The 20928-nt window shown below is 37.8% G+C and overlaps 1 pseudogene; it reads right to left on the reverse strand.

The window, feature by feature from the left end:
- Positions 1-15302: 15302 nt before the first annotated feature.
- LOC123806489 lies at positions 15303-17663 on the reverse strand (annotated as a pseudogene).
- Between the last annotated feature and the right edge of the window lie 3265 nt (positions 17664-20928).

Consider the following 20928-nt stretch of genomic DNA (forward strand, 5'->3'; position numbering starts at 1 on the left):
ATCTACAAACACATACTGACTATAATACATAAGTGGGGTTCTCTGGAGAAAGCAGGAGGAAGAGGAAAGAAAAAAGATAGGAAAAACGAATGAAATGTATTAAAATGTAATACTGGTTATCTTCTGCTGGTGGAGTTGCATGAATTTTTATCTTTGTCTCTTTATCCAAATTTCCATTAAAACCTAAACTTTTGTGATTCAGAAAAATTTAAACCCAAACTAGACTAATAAATAAACTTCAATTCAATAAAGCTCACCTGACTGGTGTGGCTCAGTTAGTTGGGCATCATCCCATGAAGCCAAAGGTCACTGGTTCTCTTTCTGGTCAGAGCCATGCCTAGGTTGCAGGCTGGTCCCTAAAGGCAACTTTTAGATGTTTCTTTCTCACATCAATGTTTCTTCCCTCTTTTTCTCCCTCCCTTCCCCTCTCTCTAAAAATAAATAAACAAAATCTTTTAAAAAAGAAAGCTTGTCTATTGAAAAAAGTTATTTTGATATTATTCTAAAAACACAGAGACACAAGCATAAAGATACCAATATTCATCAGTTTTTGATTTCTGTTTTGTGATTTTTTTTAAACTTTGTATTCCTGCAGTTAACATGGGTTGTGGGGAGGGAGAAGAGGGTGTTGTTTAATAAGTATGGAGTAAATACATATGCATTTACCTTTTGAATAGCAATACAATTTTAAGAATCTATGACAAACATATATGGGCAAAAATATGACAGGGCATATGCTCAAGGCTATTATTCATTTTAACACCTATTGCAGTAAAGTAGTGGAAACAACAGAAATGCCTATCCACAGGGGAATGGTGCAGCCTCACAATTTTAATAACTTTTAATCAGAAATAGTACTGTTTTTTAAAATATATATATTTAATGATTTTAAAGTGGGGGAAGAGAGGGACAGAGAAGCATCAATGTGTGAGAGAAATGTCAATTGGTTGCCTCCCATACACACCCTGACCCAGGATCAAACCTATAACCTAGGTATGTGCCCTGATTGGGATTTGAACCCCCAGTGTTTTGGTGTACAGGACAATGCTTCAACCAACTGAGCCACATAGGCCATGGCAGCAACAGTACAGTTTTTATTGGGAACTGCCCTGCCTGGTTTCAGAAGCTGTAAGACCCCTTGGCTAAGGCTGAGTAAAGGACTTTGGGATCATAAGCCACTTAGGAGACAAAGCTTATCTTCCTTGTAGGGGCACCACCTCTGCCCCCTTTCTCTTCACCCTGTTTGGCCCCAGGTGGATGACTGGTTAGCCAATGATGGTTAAGACTCCTCAAAAGAGGGATGATCTAAGACAGGCATGATCATGAAGGGGCCCTCAGGGAAGGACTTGAGGGGCTATAGAAAAAGGGGATGATGGACCCTCACTCCTCCATGTTGACATAGCTTGAGTTCTCATTCTATCTGCAAGAAGTCTCCTAATCTCTTGGCTGCCCCTGCCTGACTTAAGCCTGAAACAATGCCTTAAGCCTGAAACAATGCTGGAGGTGGGTGCGGCCCTGTGCTGGAAAGGGCGGGTTCCCTAAGGCGATCAGGCCTAAGAAAGGATGCAAAAAATCCTGTGAAACCTACTTTGCTAACACCCTCAATTTAAATGATAAGGGTCCAAGCAGGAAGTGAGTTTGTTCCTTAAAGTTTTATGGTCCTTTATCTGAATATCAGAATAAGCCCTCAGAGTTCTTTGAATGTTTAATCATTTCTGCCTGACAATGACTGATGAGCTCTACGTATACACCCTGTATTCCTGTGCAAATTGAACCCAATAAAAGCTTGTCAAGGCAAGCGTAGAGGTGCTCTCCCCTTGAGAGAGAAGCTGCGCCATCCCTTTTCCTCCACAGGACATGGTAGTCCATGTGAATTTGTCTCATCTCATCCATAATGCCACAGACCCCAGGAGCAAGGATTCCCATCAGTTTTAATGAGGAAACATTCTGCATACAGCTATGAGTGATCTCTAGAACATATTAAGTAAAAAAACCAATGTGTAAAATAGTATGTATATCAGGCCCTGTTTTGTTTTCAAAAGGGGGGGGTATATAAATGCACATACATATAAGTTGTTCTGTATATAAAAGTAACATTGATAAACCAAAGATAAACCAAAAACTAATTAAAATGATTACCTCGGTTACCTGTAGGGAATAACAGAACAGACTGAGGAAAAGGTAGAAGGGAGACTTCTCTTTGTGTATTTTATTTTATTTTATTAGTTTTGACTGCAGATTCATGTAAAACTTTTACATAATTTGGAAAGTAAGCTTAAAGGATAATACCCCTAAAAACAAATAAACAAACGAATGAATCTATCTATGTAAGTAGTAGGTAGATACCAACAAGAAGAATTATTTTGAAAGATTTGAATATATAGTATTTTGACTGTACATCCTAAAGACAAAACATCTATACCAAGCAATCCTAAATTGTGTTCAACAAGCTGATTGATAGTGGTAATGGTATGTAAATTTTAAAATAAAGTGAATATAGCAAACTAGGAATAGAGAAAACTTCCTCATCTTGATGAAGTATATTTACAATTAACATCATAGTTAATGGTGAGAAACTAGAAGCTTTCCTGCTAAGATCGGGAATACAGCTAGGATGGCCTTGCTCACCACTCCTTTTCAACACGATGCTGGAAGTCCTAGTTAATTGCTATAGAGGGAATGTGTGTGCCCTCTCATATTCATGTGTTGAAACCTAACCCCAAAGGTGATGGGATTTGGAGGTGGGGCCTTTGGGAGGTGATTATGTTATGAGGGTGGAGCCATCATAAATGAAATTAGTACCCTTATAAGAGGCCCCAGAGAGCTCCCTCACCCCTTTCCTCCAGGTAAGGACACAGAGAGAAGATGGCCACCTATAACCAAAGAGTAAGCCTCACCAGATAAAAAAATTTCCTGGAAACTTGATCTTAGACTTCCTGGCCTCCAGAACTGTAAGAAACAAATTTCTGTTGTTTATAAACCACCCAGTCTATGGTAATTTTGTCATTGCAGCCCAAAAGGACTAAGACATTAATGCAATATGACAAGAAGAGGAAATAACAAGCATATTGATTGCAAAGGAAGAAATAAAGTTGTCTTTGCTTACATATGACATGACTGTCTGTGAAGAAAATCCTGGAACTAATAAGCAGTTACAGCAAGGTTAGAAGGATACAAGGTTAATGTAGAAAAGTCAATTGCTTTCCTATATACCAATGATGAACAAATGGAATTTTAAATTAAAAACACAATATCACCCTGGCCAGTGTAGCTTGGTTGTTTGGGTGTCATCCCAAAGAGTGAAAAGTTGCTGGTTTGATTCTCGATCAGGGCACATGCCTGAGTTGCAGATTCGGTCCCTGGTCAAGGTGCCTGAGAGAGTAAACAGGTCGATGTTTCTTTCTTACATCAATGTTTCTCTTCCTCTTTTTCTCGCTCCTGCCCCCTCTCTAAAAAAATAAATAAAATCTTTAAAAAACACACAATACTATTTACATTAGAACTCCCAAAATGAAATACTTAGGTATAAATCTTGCAAACTACAGGATCTGTACAAGGAAAACTACAAAAACTGATGAATGAATCCAAGAAGTACTAAATAAATGGAGAGTTATTCCATGTTCACGGATATGAAGGCTCAATGTTACCAAGATGTCGGTTCTTCTCATTTTTCTTTAATCCTCACCTGAGAACATTTTTCCAGTGTTTTCAGAGAGAGAGAGAAACATCAATGTGAGAGAAAAAAATCGATTGGTCGCCTCCCTTATGCTTCTGGACCTGGGATAAAACTCACAACGTAGGTATGTGCTCTGACCAGGAATCAAACCCTCAACCTTCCAGTTTCAGGACAACACTCCAACCAACTGAGCCACACTGGCCAGGGCAGTTCTTCCCACTTCCCAATTTGATATATAGATTCAATGAATCCCAATCAAAATCCCAGCAAATTCTTTTTTGGATATTGACAAAGAAGTGCTAAAGTTTACACGGAGAGGCAAAAATGCCAAAATAGCCAACAACAATATTGAGGGAGAAGAACAAAGTCAGAGAACTGACAATACTAAACTTTAAGACTTACTCTAAAGCTACAGTAATCAAGGCACTGAGGTGCTAGTGAAAGGATAGTCAAATCCACCAATAGAACAGAATAAAGAGCCTAGAAATAGACCCACACAGTTTCAGTTAACTGATCTTTGGAAAAAAAACAGATGCAACACAATGGAACAAAGTCTTTTCAACAAGTGATACGGGAATAATTGGATACGCACATGGAAAAAAAATGAATCTAGACAGACTTTACACCCTTCACACACAAAAAGGTGAAATGGATCAGAGACCTAAGTGTAAAATAAAAAAACTATAAAACTCCTACAATATAACATCTGGAGAAAATCTAGATGACTTTTGATACAGTGATGACTTTTTTAGATAAAACATGATCCATGAATAAAATAATTGATAAATTGGACTTCATTAAAATTTAAAACTTTTACATGAAAGACAGTCAAGAGAATGAGAAAACAAGGCATGGACTTGGAAAAAATACTTGCAAAATATACATCTGATAAAGTACTGTTATGCAAAATTAATCAAGAACAATAAGAAAACAAACAACCCAATTAAAAAAATAGATGAAAGAACTTTACAAACACCTCACCAAAAAAGAAATACAGATGGCAAAGAAGCACATGAAAAAATGCTCCTCATTATATGACATCAGGGAAATGCAAATTAAAAGAACAATGTGATACCACTACACACCTATTAGAGTATCCAAAATCTAGAACTCTGATGACACCAAATGCTGGTGAGGCTGTGCAGTGACAGAAATTCTCATGCATTGCCAGCAGAGATGCAAAATAGTAGAGCATCTCTGACAGTTTGGTGATTTCTTACAAAACAAAATATACCTTCACCATATGATCTGGCAATTGCTCTCCTTGGTGTTTACCCAAAGGAGCTGAAAGCATTTGTGCACACAAAAACCTGCATACAATGTTTACAGCAACTTTAATCTTAACTGCCAAAATTTGGAGGCAACCAAAATTTCCTTCAGTAGATGAGTGAATAAACAAACCGTGGTACATCCAGACAATGGAGTATTATTTGGTGCTAAAATGAAATGAGCTATCAAGCCATGAAAGAACATAGAGGAACTGTAGATGCATATTAATAAGTGAAAGAAGTCAATCTACATACTGTATGATTACAACAATATAATATTCTGGAAAATGCATGAAACAACAAAATGATCCATGGTTGTGGAGAATGAGAGGTGAGTAGGCAGAGCACAGAGAACATTCAGGGCAATAAAATACTCTATATGATATTAAAATGAGAGATATATGTCACTAGACTTTTGTTTAAACCCACAGAATGCACAAAACCAAGAGTAAGCCCTAAGACAAACAATGGGCTTTGAGTGATCATGATGAATGGGTACTGGTTTGTCCTTGGCAAAAAAATACACTATTCTGGTGAGTGATGTTGATAATGGGAGAGACAGGGACAGGGAGTATATGGGAAATCTATGTACCTCCCTCTGAGTCTTGTTGTAAACCTAAAACAGCTTTCAAAAAATAAAGTCTTTTTTAAAAATTCCACTTCAACCCTGGCTGGTGTGGCTCAGTGGACTGAGTGTTGGCCTGTGAACCAAAGGGTCACTGGTTGGATTCCCAGACAGGGCACCTGCCTGGGTTGTGGTCCAGGTCCCCACACATTGATGTTCCTCTCTCTCTCTTTCTCCCTCTCTTTCCCTCTGTCTAAAAATAAAATAAATAAAATCTAAAAAAAATTTTAAAAATTCCACTTCAGTTTAAAACTCCACTCTCATAAAGGATGTAAGGCTCTTCTTTCTACCCATTTTGCAGGTAACACCTGAAGCAGGTAACACTTCAAAGAGCACTGAAACAAAGTGCATTGGGATGTGGGTAAAAAGATTAAAGCTTCTACTGGCATTTGTTTTTATCTAGAAGGAAAAAAAAATAAAGCTTTCTGATAATGTAATGTAGACTGAGTGATGTCATGCACACATATTCCATGAGTCACGTCGTCACAGAGATACATTAACATAGGAGTGAAAGCATCACAACAGAAAGGGGTTACAAGTGGCATCCTCTCATTTTTTCACTGTCAGTATTTTTGTGTATTCCAATGTCCAGTTATTGGATTTACAAATTATATTATACTTCTAAATAAACTAACCTTCAAAAAATGGGCAGAAACAAGAAAAAAACAGAACTTATGCTTCTTTGACTCTCACAAGGAGCTTTTGTCCAGCTATAACTGAGATCAAAATAACAACCCTCCACCCCTCACCTATCAACACCTTCCCCCACAGAAGTTCTCCAGTGAGAGGTGGAAACTAATCAAAATAGACACACATCAGGAGGGTACTAACCCCTATTTCTCTACAAATTTTTAAAATAGGAAATATTTCTATTGCATATATATATATATTTTTAAATCAGCTGCAAACCTCCTTTTGCATTTGGTTTTACCATCACTGAAATGGGAATACTTTCTCTAAACTCAAACTGTTCTGAATTACTCAGAATTCAAATTTATAAGTAAATAATGTTACTCATGATACCGTTCTGCCAAGCACAAACATTGTGTACATTTACTGTATTTTTTTTCACACTGCATTTTCAGTGAATGAAATGTTTTCTTTTTTCTTTCAACTTAGTCATCTTTTTTCAAATTTTTCTTTATGAAATTATTTTCATAAAGAAAAAAGGCATTTTATTCTAAAAAGACATTATCTTCTTCTTACAGGTCTAAAATTAAAAGCTATGTGGGAGAGATTGTCAAGTTAGGAAATAAAAATACATATGCCCAGTTAAATATGAATTACAGATAAAAAATGAATTTGTTTAGTATAAGCATGCTAAGCATGTATAAGCATGTCTTAGGCAATCCTTGGGCAAAATCATACTAAAAATTATTCAGTGTTTATTTAAATCCATATTTTACTAGGCACCCTTTATCTAACCCAGCGGCTCTAGATGTGAAGTAGCACTATAATAGTTCAGCAGTTCCCAAATTTCAGGTGGCATTAAGGTGCTTATTAAAACACTGATTGCTGAGCCCCTATCTCCCAGTTGAATAGGTTTCAGTGGGGCTTGATAATTTACATCTCTAACAAGTTCCCAAGTGATGCCGGTGCTGCTGCATGAGGACTGTACTTGGAGAACCAGTGCAATAGCTTAGAAGTAGCCTTTGTTTAGAAGTCACACCTGCATCAAAATAACATCATGTGAAACAAAATGAGGAGGCAATCCCAGTTTCTAATTGAAACAAAGGGTAAAATAAAGTTATGTATCATTTTCCAATTTTTACATAATTGCCTTCAAATTACTTAGTTCACATAGTTTTTGGTCCTGGATGAGTTTTAGAATAATCTGGGAGCTTTTAATTTCTACTGATACAGATCCTCACCCCGAGAGATTCTTATTCAGATGGTTTGGAGCAGGACAGAAGCATCTGTATTTTTTCTAATTTAAAAATATTTATTAATTTTAAAGTAGCCATAATAAACCTATGATATGTTAACATGAGTGACATATTTTTACGAAAAATAACTATATTTTTCAGGACAAAAAAGATGTAGTGAAAAGGTAGCACTGTTTTACATTTTTACAAATCTCTTTAAGAGGCATCTTTGTTTTAAAAGTTCTTTCGGTGGTGGATTCTTCTGGGCAACGGTTTGGGAACCACTGCCCTGTAATAGCAAGTATTGCTCGCAGCCCCTATTAACAAGATCCTTCACTACCAAAACCACAGGCTTAACTAGGGGAAAAACAAATCTGAGTTGTAATAATGGGTTCCTCTAAAAATCCCTGTTATTGTAATTAATGACAATCAATCCCACATATTTAAAAAGGTGAGAAGTAGAGAAAAGGTGGGTGTTTCATTTCTTCAGATGTTATCTCTGAAGGCTAGAAGATAACCTGTTTCTTTCAAAAAATGTTTTTATTGTTACTCTATTACAGTTGTCCCAATTTTTCCCCCTTGGCCCTCCTCCGCTGAGCTCCCAAGTCAATCCCCACACTGTTGTGCATGTCCACGGGTCATTCATACATGCTCTTTAACTAGTCCTTTCCCCTTCTTTCCGCAATTATCCCCCTTCCCCACCTCCTCTGACTGCTAGCAGTCAGTTCCATATTTCCATGAGTGTGGTTCTATTTTGCTCATTAGTTTATTTTGTTCATTAGATACTCTTATAAGTGAAATCATATGGTATTTCTCTTTCACTGACCGGCTCATTTCACTTAGCATAATACTCTCCAGTTTCAATTATGCTGTCGAAAAGGGTAGAAGTTCCTTCTTTCTTTCTGCTGCGTAGTATTCTATTGTGTAAACGTACCACAGTTTTTTGATCCACTCATTTACTGATAGGCACTTAGGTTGCTTCCAGGACTTGGCTATTGTAAATTGTGCTGCTATGAACACTGGGGTGCATAAGTTCTTCTGAGCTGGCAATTCAGGATTCTTAGGATAATTCCAAGTAGTAGAATTGCTGGGTCAAAAGGCAGGTCCGTTTTTAGTTTTTTGAGTAAATTCCATACTGTTTTCCACAATGGCTGCACAAGTCTGCATTCCCATCAACAGTGCACTAGGGTTCCCTTTCTTCAAAATGTCACCAGCACTTGTTTATTGATTTATTGATGATAGCCATCCTGACATGTATGAGGTGATATTTCATTGTGGATTTTTTATTACTTTTTTTATTGTTGTTTTTCAAGTACAGTTTCTACCTTTTCCCCTCACCCCTCCCCATTACCCCAGCCTCCCTCCCCTGTTTCCACCGCCCCCTTGTTGTTGTCCATGTGTCCTTTATAATCGTTCCTATAAACCCTTTCCCCTTTTCTCCCTTTATCCCATCCCCTCTCCCTTCTGATCACTGTCAGCCTGTTCTCAATTTCAGTGTCTTAGGCTACACTTTGCTTGCTTGCTCATTTTGTTGATTAGGTTCCTGTTAATGATGAGATCACATGGTATTTGTCTTTCACCACCTGGCTTATTTCACTTCTCATAATGCTCTCCAGTTCCATCCATGCTGTCTCAAAGAGTAGGAGCTCCTTCTTTCTCTCTGCTGCATAGTATTTCATTGTGTAAATGTACCATAGTTTTCTGATCCACTCATTTACTGATGGACACTTGGGTTGCTTCCAGCACTTGGCAATTGTAAATTGTGCTGCTATGAACATTAGGGTGAATAAGTTCTTTTGTACTGGTGTTCAGGGTTCTTAGGATATAATCCTAGCTGTGGAATTGCTGGGTCAAAAGGCATTTCCACTTTTAGTTTTCTGAGGAAATTCCACACTCTTTTCCATAGTGGTTGCACAAGTCTGCAATCCCACCAACAGTGCACTAGGGTTCCATTTTCTCCACACCCTTGCCAACATTTGTTATTTGTTGCTTTGTTTATGATGGCCATTCTGACTGGCGTGAAGTGGTATCTTATTGTGATTTTAATTTTCATCTCTAATGGCTAGTGATGTTGAGCATCCTTTCATGTGTCTATGGGTTGTCTGTATGTCCTCCTTGGAGAAGTGTCTGTTTAGGTTCTTTGCCCATTTTTAATTGGATTGTTTGTCTTCCTGATGTTGAATCATATGAGTTCTCTGTATATTTTGGAGATTAAACTTTGTCTGGTGGATCATTGGCAAATATGTTCTCCCATATGCTCTGTTCCCTTTTCATTTTGATAATGGTTTCTTTAGCTGTGCAGAAGCTTTTTAACCCTGTTTGGTGTGGCTCAGTGGATTGAGTGCTGGACTGCAAACCAAAAGGTTGCTGGTTTGATTCCAGTTAGGGCACATGCCTGGTTTGTGGGCTGGGTTCTCAGTCAGGGGTGTGTGAAAGGCAACCAGTGTGTGAGCACTCTCACACATCGATGCTTCTCTCCCTCACATTCTCCCCTCTTCTCCTCTCTCTAAAAATAAATAAATAAAATCATTTTTTAAAAAAGATTTTTAATTTGACATAGTTCCATTTGTTTATTTTTTCCTTGATTTCCCTTGCCTTAGGAGATATATCGGCAAAATATAGCTAAGAGGGATATCTGAAAATTTCTTACCTATGTTTTCCTCTAGGACTTTTATGGTGTCATGATTTATATTTAAGTCTTTGGTCCATTTTGAGTTTATTCTGGTGTATGGTATAAGTTGGTGGTCTAGTTTCTTTCTTTCTTTCTTTTTTTTTTGCATGTACCAGTCCAGTTGTCCCAACACCATTTATTGAAGAGGCTATTTTTACTCCACTGTATGCTTATGCCTCCTTTGTCAAATATTGACTGCAGAGCTATGCATTTACATCTGGGCTCTCTATTCTGTTCCATTGGTCTATGAGTCTGTCTGTACTATGTGTCAGCCAGTACCAGACTGTTTTGGTTACAGTGGCCTTGTAGTATACTTTGATATCAGGTATTGTGATTCCTCCACTTTGTTCTTTTTTCTCAAGATTTCTGAGGCTATTCAGGGTCTTTTTTAATTTCATATACATTTTTGAAATATTTGTTCTAGATCTGTGAAATATGTCATTGGTATTTTAATAGGAATTGCATTGAATCTATAGATTGCTTTGGGTAGTATGGACATTTTAATGATGTTAATTCTTCCAATCCATGAACCCAGTATATGCTTTCATGTTTTTGTATCTTCCTTAATTTCTTTCTTCAGGGTTCTATAGTTTTCCAAGTACAGGTCTTTTACCTCCTTGGTTAAATTTATTCCTAGGTACTTTATTTTTCTTATTGCTATAGTAAATGGAATTTTTCCCCTAGTTTCTTTTCTTGTTTGTTTCTTAAAGTGTCTTCTAATTTGTTGCCTAAGAGCCACTATTTATATAAGTAAATGAAATAAAAGTTTCATATAAAATGCTTCAGAAGTTTTTTACTTTTCTCTTGAAACCAAGGTCTCCTTTATGTGAACTTAAAATTCCTTAAAAGAGTTCCTTCTTCTTATCAAGCATTGTAATGATTGTAGTTCTCAGAATATTCATTAACTTTAAAGGTATTAGAAAATATAGTATCTTAACTGGTCACAGTGCTTTTTTAGAAATTTTTGAAGTGATGTCTGAATTTATCTTCTATCACTATTCATATGACACAGAAGAAAGGTACTAGAGATTTCAAAAACATTTATGTCCTGAATTTATCAAAAAGGAAAGATATCCTGAGTGCACTATTTCTGAGCCCTCATGATAGGAGGTTGTGGGGGAGAAAGAAACTTTCCTCTACTTCTTCTGCTGGTCTAATAATTAAATCTACATGAGAAAGATGAACAAGAGAAAAATAACCAAATTTAATTACATACATACATATGGGCACACTTGAGTCAGAGACCCCACATACATGAGAGATCCAGAAACAAACAAAAAAGAAAATGAGGTATATAAAACCATTTCAGCTAAGGATGAGGTAGGGTGGCTTGAGACTTCAGAGGGGAGGAAGGTGCATCTCAAGACAATAAGATCAGGTATTCAGTAATTAGTTTTCCCTGCCCCATTGTTGGGTCATAAAAAAGTTATTTCTGGTGATAACTCTTACAGGAAAGTCCCCTAATTTAAATTCTCCTAGGTATAAGAGGAAGGCAGATTTTTCTGTTGAGCCTGCAGGGTCTCCGTGGCCTTTAGCTCAAATTAACCTACATACCACAGAGGGATATCTTGAAGTGACTAGTTCTGAAGCTGTATAAAGTTGCAGGTTGTCACTACAACAACGCTATCAGGAAGATGTGCTTCACCAGAGAGTCCTCTCCTGATCTTAAGGGTAATTTCTTGGGATTGTTTTAAGCATCAACAACACATAGCCTTTGGTGCTTTAATTTTTTTAAACCTCACCCAAGGATATGTTTGTTGATTTTACAGAGAGAGCTAGGAGGGAAGTCAGGGAGAAATATCTGTGTCAGAGAGAAACATACATTGGTTGCTTCCCTTACGCCTCTCCCTCCACTCTCCACACCAGAGATGGGGTCAAACTACCTGGCAACACACCAATCAACTAAGCTACCAAGTCAGGGCTGGTGCTTTGATTTTATTTGGAAATGGGGGTACTTCCAAAAAGTAACAAATTTTTCTGAACTGTTTCTACTTAAAATTCCTAAAAAGATAGTATAACTCATGGCTTTTTTCAGTGCCTCTGCAATTGTCATTGCTGTGAACATTTTGTCATTCATGTTTTCCTTTACTATTCTTTCACTTGCTCTCTATTTTCAAGTTTTCTTTCATGAAACTTTTTAATAAAAATCAACAATTATTCCCTAAAAGTACACAGTCTTGTCTTAATAAATGGCTAAAAGTAAGCATTTTGTCGGGAGATTTGAACCATGAGGGAGTTTATAATTATCCTCTTAGATAGTATTTTTCAATTCTAGCAAATTAGGAGCAGGTGAAACCAAATGAGAAGATAAGGGGCTATAAATACTAATTGAAAAACAATCAATTAAGTGCATATATTTTATTATATTATAAATGCTTATTTCCAAATTACTTACTTAATACCTTATTAGTATTTGTTTACAGATTTTGAAAATGATTTCTAAAACAAGTTTGAATGTGTGCAACTAACATCATACGCTCAAGTAGTAAAAATACTATCTGGGGTGCAATAATGGACTCCTCTTGGAAATGCCTGTGGTATTAACTTCTCCTTATAACAGAAAGAAAAAAAGGTGTTATTTTTTCTCTGGTGACTTTGGGGTTTTTTGTTTGTTTGAAGAATACCTATCTATGAAACTGTTTCTTCATCTTTGCTAGAAAACCTCTTTTTAATCCCAGGTAAATAAACTTGGAGGTTTTTTTTTAATGATTACTATCTCATTGTTCTGGAAGTGTGTTCTCTTCTGAAAGTTTGTACAGTATTCTTGAAAATGCAGTTTATTTTACATATCTCTTTCTCAGCTTAATCTGTAGAGTAATGCCTGTTATCCTCAGAAAATGTTTGCTAATTTCCCAATCTGTTTTAAATTAGATACTTTATTTGACCAGAATGCTCCCCATCATTTAAAATGATTTTATTAGAATGCTGTAACAATCTAATAAATACAAAATTCAAAGTAACATAAGAGAAATAGTTGAGCACTTGCAATGTGCTGGGTAATATAACCTTCATAAGGTAAACACTACTGATAGCATCTCCCTTGTATAGAGGGAGAGATATGATCTGTGTGATTAAGCAATGTGCTTAAGGTCACATGGTTAGAAAGTGGCAGAGGCAAAATCTGAACCCAGTGCAGCCCCAGCTCCCATGTTCTTTATCACTCTGGAATCAGGTACAGATCTGCCCAATTCCAAAATTCTTTCACTACAACAAACTGGGTTTTACACCCGAATTATAAAATCTTTCATATTTTCCTTAACTTATGCCAGAGGAAACTGTTGGTCCACCAGATAGGAAAGCTTGCTCTGTTTTCTATTAAGATGTTTGGTGTCAAAGAATGATCTTATTAAGTAGTGCCAAGCCTATGGAAAACATTTGAATAAAACTTGGAAGATGTGTTCCCAAGGGTGTGAGTTCTGCAAGATTTTAAAAGGTCTTTGGTGGAAAGTGGTTCAATGGCCAGGTGATTTGGGGGAACATTAGGTTTCACATGCAAAAGTCTTCATTGTAAAATTTTCCAGAGCTTGCAGAGAGCTAAATAGTTAGCATTTCCCAAACTTTCTGTTTGTGAAGCAGTTCTTTGGAGTTGAGCATTCTGTGGAACACCAATGAGGAAATATCTGAAATGCCAGCAATAGTTAAATTAGGAGTAACCAAGAGCTTCCTCACTGATTGTGAAAAACTCACATGTCTAAAAGGTGCTGTGGAGTTTCAGGTTTGTGTCTGTCTTTCTGCCTCCCACACCCTACTTCTCAACCTTTGTCATTGTTTCTAGCCAATAATTGCACACAGAATTTAAATGAGTGATATTTTTCTCATATAATCATAGGACTTCAACTCCGCTAGCCAAAAAAAAAAATTAATTTTCATTCTGGTAGTAACTATGCTCAATTTGTTTCAGAATCGCTCTGTTGAAGAAGTATCCGTGTAGCTACTATGTGACAGGCACTACAGCTGCAACAAACAATAGAGATGGTTTCTGTTTTCTTGGAGTAGAGTCAGATGACCGGAAGTGAGTATATATTTAGCCTTCCTATATAGGGAGAAATTTAGTAGAGAATAATAGCTAATATGGCCCGCTGCCTTACAGAAGACTTGGGGGTTAAACAACCAGGCAGTAGGCCACCAAGTCCTGTGCTTGATTCTCTTTATTGCTCTCTGCATATTCTTTCAGAGTGATCTTGCCTATTCCATAGCCTCAACTACTTTCTGTATGCTGGCAGCCATTTCTATCTTTTCTTTTTCCTTTTTTCTTTTCTCTTCTTTTCTCTTTTCTCTTTTCTTTTCTTTTCTTTTCTTTTCTTTTTTCTTTCTTCTTTCTTAAAGCTAGGCTTTTAAAAAATTACTTTTGTTTATAGACAATTGCCAAGGCTGGAATCAAAGATACATAGAAGGCACAACAATTTTGCTCTGGTTTTGTGTTATTCAAATTGTGATGGTGGTTTTAGTATTTTATTTGTGTGTTTTTACAAATACAAATTAAACATGAAAAAAACCTCTATTTCAAAAAAACCTAACAGCTCAAGAAAAACATATCAGTTGCATTCTAGATATTTAAAACCTATCTCAATTTAAATTTCAAGGTAAAAACAGTGGATTTTATCATTGTTTTGTGATCTATATCAAAAGAAAAAAACTTCATTCTGTTTTTAACCATACTAGCAAGAATCAAAATTGTCAATTTTTCCAATGGCAGTTTCTCCACACCAGAAGGTAGTCATGTCTCTCCAAAGAAGAAACAATTTGGGTTTTTCCTGCTTTCAAAATGTTATCAAATCTTGTATTTCTCAAAGGCTTTGATACAAGTAGAAAATAAGAAATATCCCAATGAATAAAACATACCAAATGTCAGTAATAAATAAGACACATTACTTTGGGGAAATGGCTGTTTTAAAAAAAATCCAGTCTATATATGCAAAGTAAAGCAAAGAAATTCAGTCTTTTTTCCCCTTCTTTTAAAATCCATTTTTCTTAAAATATCATTCCACAAAATTGGAAGTGAAGGACTAAAAGGTGAGTAGAGGAGAAGAGAGGGGAGGGAACACACACCATTAACACAAAAAATAAAATTGTACAAACTTAAGCAGTTTATAAGAGACCGGGGTCACACTGCAAGATACTAAAGGTGATTGGTGAAATTCACCATTCTGCAGGAGTGGGAGTTTGTATTGCTGCGTGAAGATCAGTGAAGAGCAATTTACTGCCTTGGAGCAATTCCCCTTCCCACCCCAAATCCTGGTTTTGGCACCATGCCTCCACAGGGAGGGCCTCTCATTTCACCAGCTAGGCCACCTGGAGGGTATCTGGGTCCTCATAGGCAGTTACCTCGCTGGTCCCCTTCCCAGGCAGTTTGAGTCTTCTTCTTTTCCATATTCATATGGACCTCACCTCCAAACATGATATGCCTGTTGCTAAGGACATTTTCAACAGGCTCAGAATCATCAAACACAAGGAAACCAAAATTGGGTAGTTTCCCAACACTGTTCAGGCACAGCTCCACCATATTCCCATAATTTTGAAAAAAATATTTAGGGGGGAATGAAGGGGTGAATGCAGACTACTGTACTTGAACAACAATAAAATGAAATGAAATGAAATAAATATTTAAGCTCTGGCTTATCCACCTCATGAAGTGGATTGCCAATGAAGAGTAGTTGTTGACCATCTGGATGACTTGCAGTTCTTCAGGGTTCAACACCACCTTGCTCACCAGCCTCACAAATTGGTCTAGGTCCCCTGTGGGGAGAAATATTTATTCATTGTTCATTCATTGTTCATGAAATCTTTGATCCCTCTGATACCTGTACAGTGGAATCTGAAATTCAGGCTTAGGCTCTGGGTGAGGCCGGGAAGCTGGTACTTTAACAACATGAGATGGTATCTCAGTATTTGGAAGAGCTCCATTGTGTGTAAGGTTCTTATTGGTCACAGATGCCCAGGAAAATGTCCTCCAGTCTCCCTGTACCATCTGAGCTGTGTCTGTAGGTGCTGGAGAAGAACTCTTCTGAGCATCCTCAGGAGCAGTTTCTCCCAATACTGGCTCACACTTTCCCTCTTGGATTTCAGATACAGGTTCTAGCTCCAGTTCTAGTTCAGGACCATGTTGGGAACTTCCCTGCCTGGTATCAGAATCTGTAACCCCTACCAAGGCTAAGGCTGAGGGAGCGACCTTGGACCGTAAGCCAGCAAGGAGACAAAAGCTTATCTCCCTGGCAGGAGCACCACTTCTGCTCCTTTTACTTCACCCTGCCTGGCCCCCAATGCTTGGTCAGTTAGCCAATGACAGGTAAAATTTCTCAAGGGGGAATGATCTAAGACAGGCACGATCATGTGGGAGACCCCCAAGGAAGGACTTCAGGGGCTACAGCAAAAGGGGGTGATGGACCCTGGCCCCTCGGCTTTGACAAAGCCTGAGTTCTCATTGTCTGCAAGAAAATCTCCTAATCTATTGGCTGGCTTACTTCCCTTGCTCCACCTAAACCTGAAACAATGAGGGAGTGTGGTGCAGCCCTATGCTGGAAAGGACGGGTTCCCCAGGTGATCAGGCCTAAGAAAGAATATGTAAAATCCTGTGAAACCTGCTTTGTTTAGAATGCTCTCAATGAAATGATAGAGGTCCAAGCAAGAAGTAAGTTTGTTCCTCAAAGTTTTATAGCTCTTTAGCTATCTGACCCTGACTCAAAATAGGCCCTCAGACTTCTTTGTTATCTATTGTTTGATCCTTACTTCCTGGCAATGATTAATGACCTTTACCTGAATTCCTGTGTAAACAAACCCAATAAAAGCCTGCTCAGGTGGGAGAATGGCTTGCTCTCCCCTAGGGAGGGTGGCCATGGCGTTCCCCACTAGAGAGAGTGGCCGTTCCATCCCTATTTCCCCACAGGACCTGGTTGTCTTTGTGTATGTTTTTCTCGTGTTTCAACGAGCCATCCGCAGCATTCCACGGTCACTGCAGGCCAGGGTCGTGTCAGACCAGGCTCTGATTCAGCAACAGTTTCCTCTACATGTTCTTTCAAGTCATTGCTGACAGCCTGATCATAGAAAGTTCCAGAATCACCAGCTACCACCTCAGGTGCCTGCTTTCTTCAGGTTCCTCTACTTCTTCCTCGATTCCTCCTGGGGCTCAGTGGCAAAACCACCAGACCTCATCCTGGTGTCACTGTGAACATATAACTTATTTGCAACACAGCCCTCAGGAGCAAGGACAAATGCCTGCATGAATTTTCTCAAAGCTTGGTTGTTATTACACAACAACCCCAATCACCTGGACCAACACACCATCATTCAGAGTGGCATGAACATCAACATAGCAAATCTGAGTGTGGCAATCAGTGAAGTTCCATGACATCATTTTCCTATGGATTTCTTTCTGTCCATAGACCACATCTGCTGGCTATCCATTTGAATCCAATTCCCCATGGACATGAGAAGAGTTCTTTCCATAAAATCTGTGTAGCATGCCTGGGTCCTGGTTCAGCAATGTGTAACACTGTCTCACCAATTCTCACCCAGCCAGCAGGGGACTAGGCTTCTCCATAACCATTGCTTTGGTTAATTCAACCTGTGTAGCTGAGCGGGAGAGGAACAAACTTTGCTCCACAGCTTGGAGGAAGGAAAAAACCTTCATGCAACTGCATCTGTACCAGCCCTTTCATCTGTCTCAAGTTGGAGATGTTGCCCACTAGACCCATCCACCTAGATCTGTATAAGCATTTCAGCCCTGACATGTCTACAACTGAATTCTTCCTCCTAGAAACTATTTCACCCTGTGTACCCAATCTTAGAAAATGTAGCTATGATAAAACCAGTCATCCAAGCCAGCTGACCCCAATACCCATATACCATGAGTCATAAAAGCCTATTCGTTTGTCTTGAACAACACTTGTCTTAGTTTCTATTAATACTGCCTTCCTTGAGGCCCATGCATCTCCCTTCTGGACTCATTAACAGCTCCCTCACACACATCATTCTCAAGACTAAGTGAGTGTTAGTTCTTAAATGTGAGGGGTAAATGTTACTTTTTAGGGCACTATGCTAAATGTATCATAATTTATCCATTTATTCATTGATGGACAGTTAGGATGTTTCCACATCTTGGCTATTATAAATAATGTTGCAGTAATCATGGGGGTTCATATATCTTTTCAAATTAGCTTTTTTGTTTTCTTTGGATAAATAGTCATAAGTGGAATTGCTGGATCATGGGGTAGTTGTACTTAAATTTTTTTTATCTAATAGTTTTAGACAGGAAGAGAAAGGAGAGAGAGAGAGAGAGAGAGAGAGAGAGAGAGAGAGAGAGAGAGAGAGAGAGAGGTTTCTTTGTTGTTTCACTTACTTATGCATCCATTGGTTGTTTATTGTATGTGCCCTGACCAGGGATCAAACCCACAACTTGGTGTACCCAGACAATGCTCTAACCAACTGAGCTAGCTGGCCAGGGCCAACCATGTTTCTTTTTATAGAAGTAGAAAATGACTTGTCATGTAGTGAAAATGATGTTTCAGAAAGATGTACAAATTGTATTTTTGTTTCAGGTAACCCATAGCATGACTCAGTAAAATAGGGTATATCCTAGTTTTAAAATAAGTTAACTGGGATTTGTCCAATAAACTTCATGGCCTAAAGCCATAAAGAAGCTAGGCATTGTCTTTTTTGGAGGATATCTCATGGAAGATATCCTAGATTACCCTAGAACATTATCTTCTTTATAATATCTCCATGAAACTAGACAGGGCAGAAGACTAGTTTGACCAGTCATGCTCATTATGAGTACAAATGAACATTATATTGAAAACCACGTCCTTTCAAAACGAGTTCTTTGGTCAGTCTTTAAATGGTGTTTGTAATTCTCTCTTGTTCCTGCCATCAGCAAAAATCCGCCATGTCTGGGAGACCATGTGTCCTTAATTAAAGCACCAGGACACAGAGATTCAGCATGTAGGAATTTCTTAATTTAGCGCCATGAATTTATCATTCTCCTTATATTAGGATATTTGCTGTACACTATTGGAATGGCTTTGTCAACTGATGACTGGATACCTTTTATCCTTGGACGAATTCTTCTCTGTGTACTGATATTCAACTTATGAACACTATAGAGCAACAATGGAGAAGGTGAGTCAAAGGCAAGAAAAGCATTATGGTGCCCATCTGCAGAATCAGCCTCTGACCTAACCTTGGCTGCAACAGCCACAATGAGCCTGTTACACATTTTTGGGTGCAGAGCTGAGCCTCAAATGTATCTTAATTTTATTTTCTCTTCTTAAACCCAAAACATTAGTCTTTAAGTTATAGCAACAAAGATTTTGCTTCTATTCAGTTTATTTCCATTTTCAGAAAAGTTTTTTTTAGTATTGTGCTTGGGGCAGAGGGAAAATTCTTTATCTTAGTAATTGCAAGTTCTCTCCAAATGTTAGTAAGTAGCACAATAAAGTAACCAACAGAAGAGGCAGGTGTAGGTGTAGGGAATTTCTTCAGAGCCAGTGTACAAACCTTTCTTGAGTTCTAGAGTCAGTGCCCTCTAGAATAAAGAACGGCAAAATTCCTATTCCCATGTAACTTTATACCAACCTGTCAGTTAAAAAAAAATCCAAATACCACCAACTGGGCTATTAAAGCCTTTGCTTCTAGAGCACAAATTAGATGGCCCCCAGAAAACATAAACAAAATCAGTACAATAATCCCTGTTTATTAAACAGAAACTACTTGGGAAGGGTGAGCATGTCTTTTGTCCGTTCTCAGGATTTTATTGCCTATACATATGCTGAAGTTTTTTTTTCCCCTCAGGACATATCCCCCTCCCTCACAGTCTGCCCCTATGAAGAAGAGAGCAGAGCCGAGACCCAACTGCTCCTCAGGGTTCCATATGCACAATAAATAAGTACATTTGAAAAGGATACATATTTAATTCCACTACTTGTATCATCCCATGTCCAAACAATTACCAAGTCTTACCATTTCTTTATTCATTCAAAAAAATTTTATTGGGTGACTGTATGCCAAGTTCTATGCTAGGCTGTGAGAATATCAAGATAAGGCATAGTTCCTGCCCTCAACAAATATGTACCCTCCAATGTAAAGACAAATAACCAAATAAGTAAATTAAAGATTCAATTTTTAAATCTGGACATTCTATTCTTCTAAACTATTAATTGGCCTTTGAGGAATGTGAAGCCATGGTTTTCAACTTTGGTTACACATTAGATTCACCTAAAAATTTAAAACAACAACAAGAACAATCCTGATGTCCTACCCAAGACCAGTTAAATAAACTCTCTGGGGATGCATTCCAGGAATTAGTATTTGCTATATATTCTCCAAGTGATTGTAGTGTGTAGGCACAACTAATAATCACTGGCTTAAAGTACGTTATATCATTCAGTCATAGTATTTTAGCAGTAGGTAAAACAAAAGGGAGACCAATGGCTCGCAACTAAAAGGCATTATCAATGTAAAATCTATTTACAAAACTTAAGCACAGGTACTATCATGGACAGTTAACAAATAATTGCCCATATTTCCTCGGTTCATAAATTCTTTCTTAAAAAATACATATATACATACCTTCCTTCTTGGCCAATAAGTAAATAATTAAATTATTGACTTAATTAAGAAAGAAACTGCCCTGGTTGGGTAGTTCAGTTGGTTAGAGCATTGTCCTGATATGCCAAGGTTGCAGGTTCCATCCCCCACCAGGGCATATATGAGAATCAACCAATGGATGCATAAATACCTAGAACAAATCGATGTCTCTCTAAAAAAATCAGTAAAGTGAAAAATATATATAAAAATAAAAAAACTAATCTGAAGTGTGAAAGTAGCTT

The sequence above is a fragment of the Phyllostomus hastatus genome, unplaced genomic scaffold (genome assembly GCF_019186645.2).
Source record: "Phyllostomus hastatus isolate PE091 unplaced genomic scaffold, TTU_PhHast_1.1 phas_scaffold_385, whole genome shotgun sequence".
Taxonomy (NCBI): domain Eukaryota; kingdom Metazoa; phylum Chordata; class Mammalia; order Chiroptera; family Phyllostomidae; genus Phyllostomus; species Phyllostomus hastatus.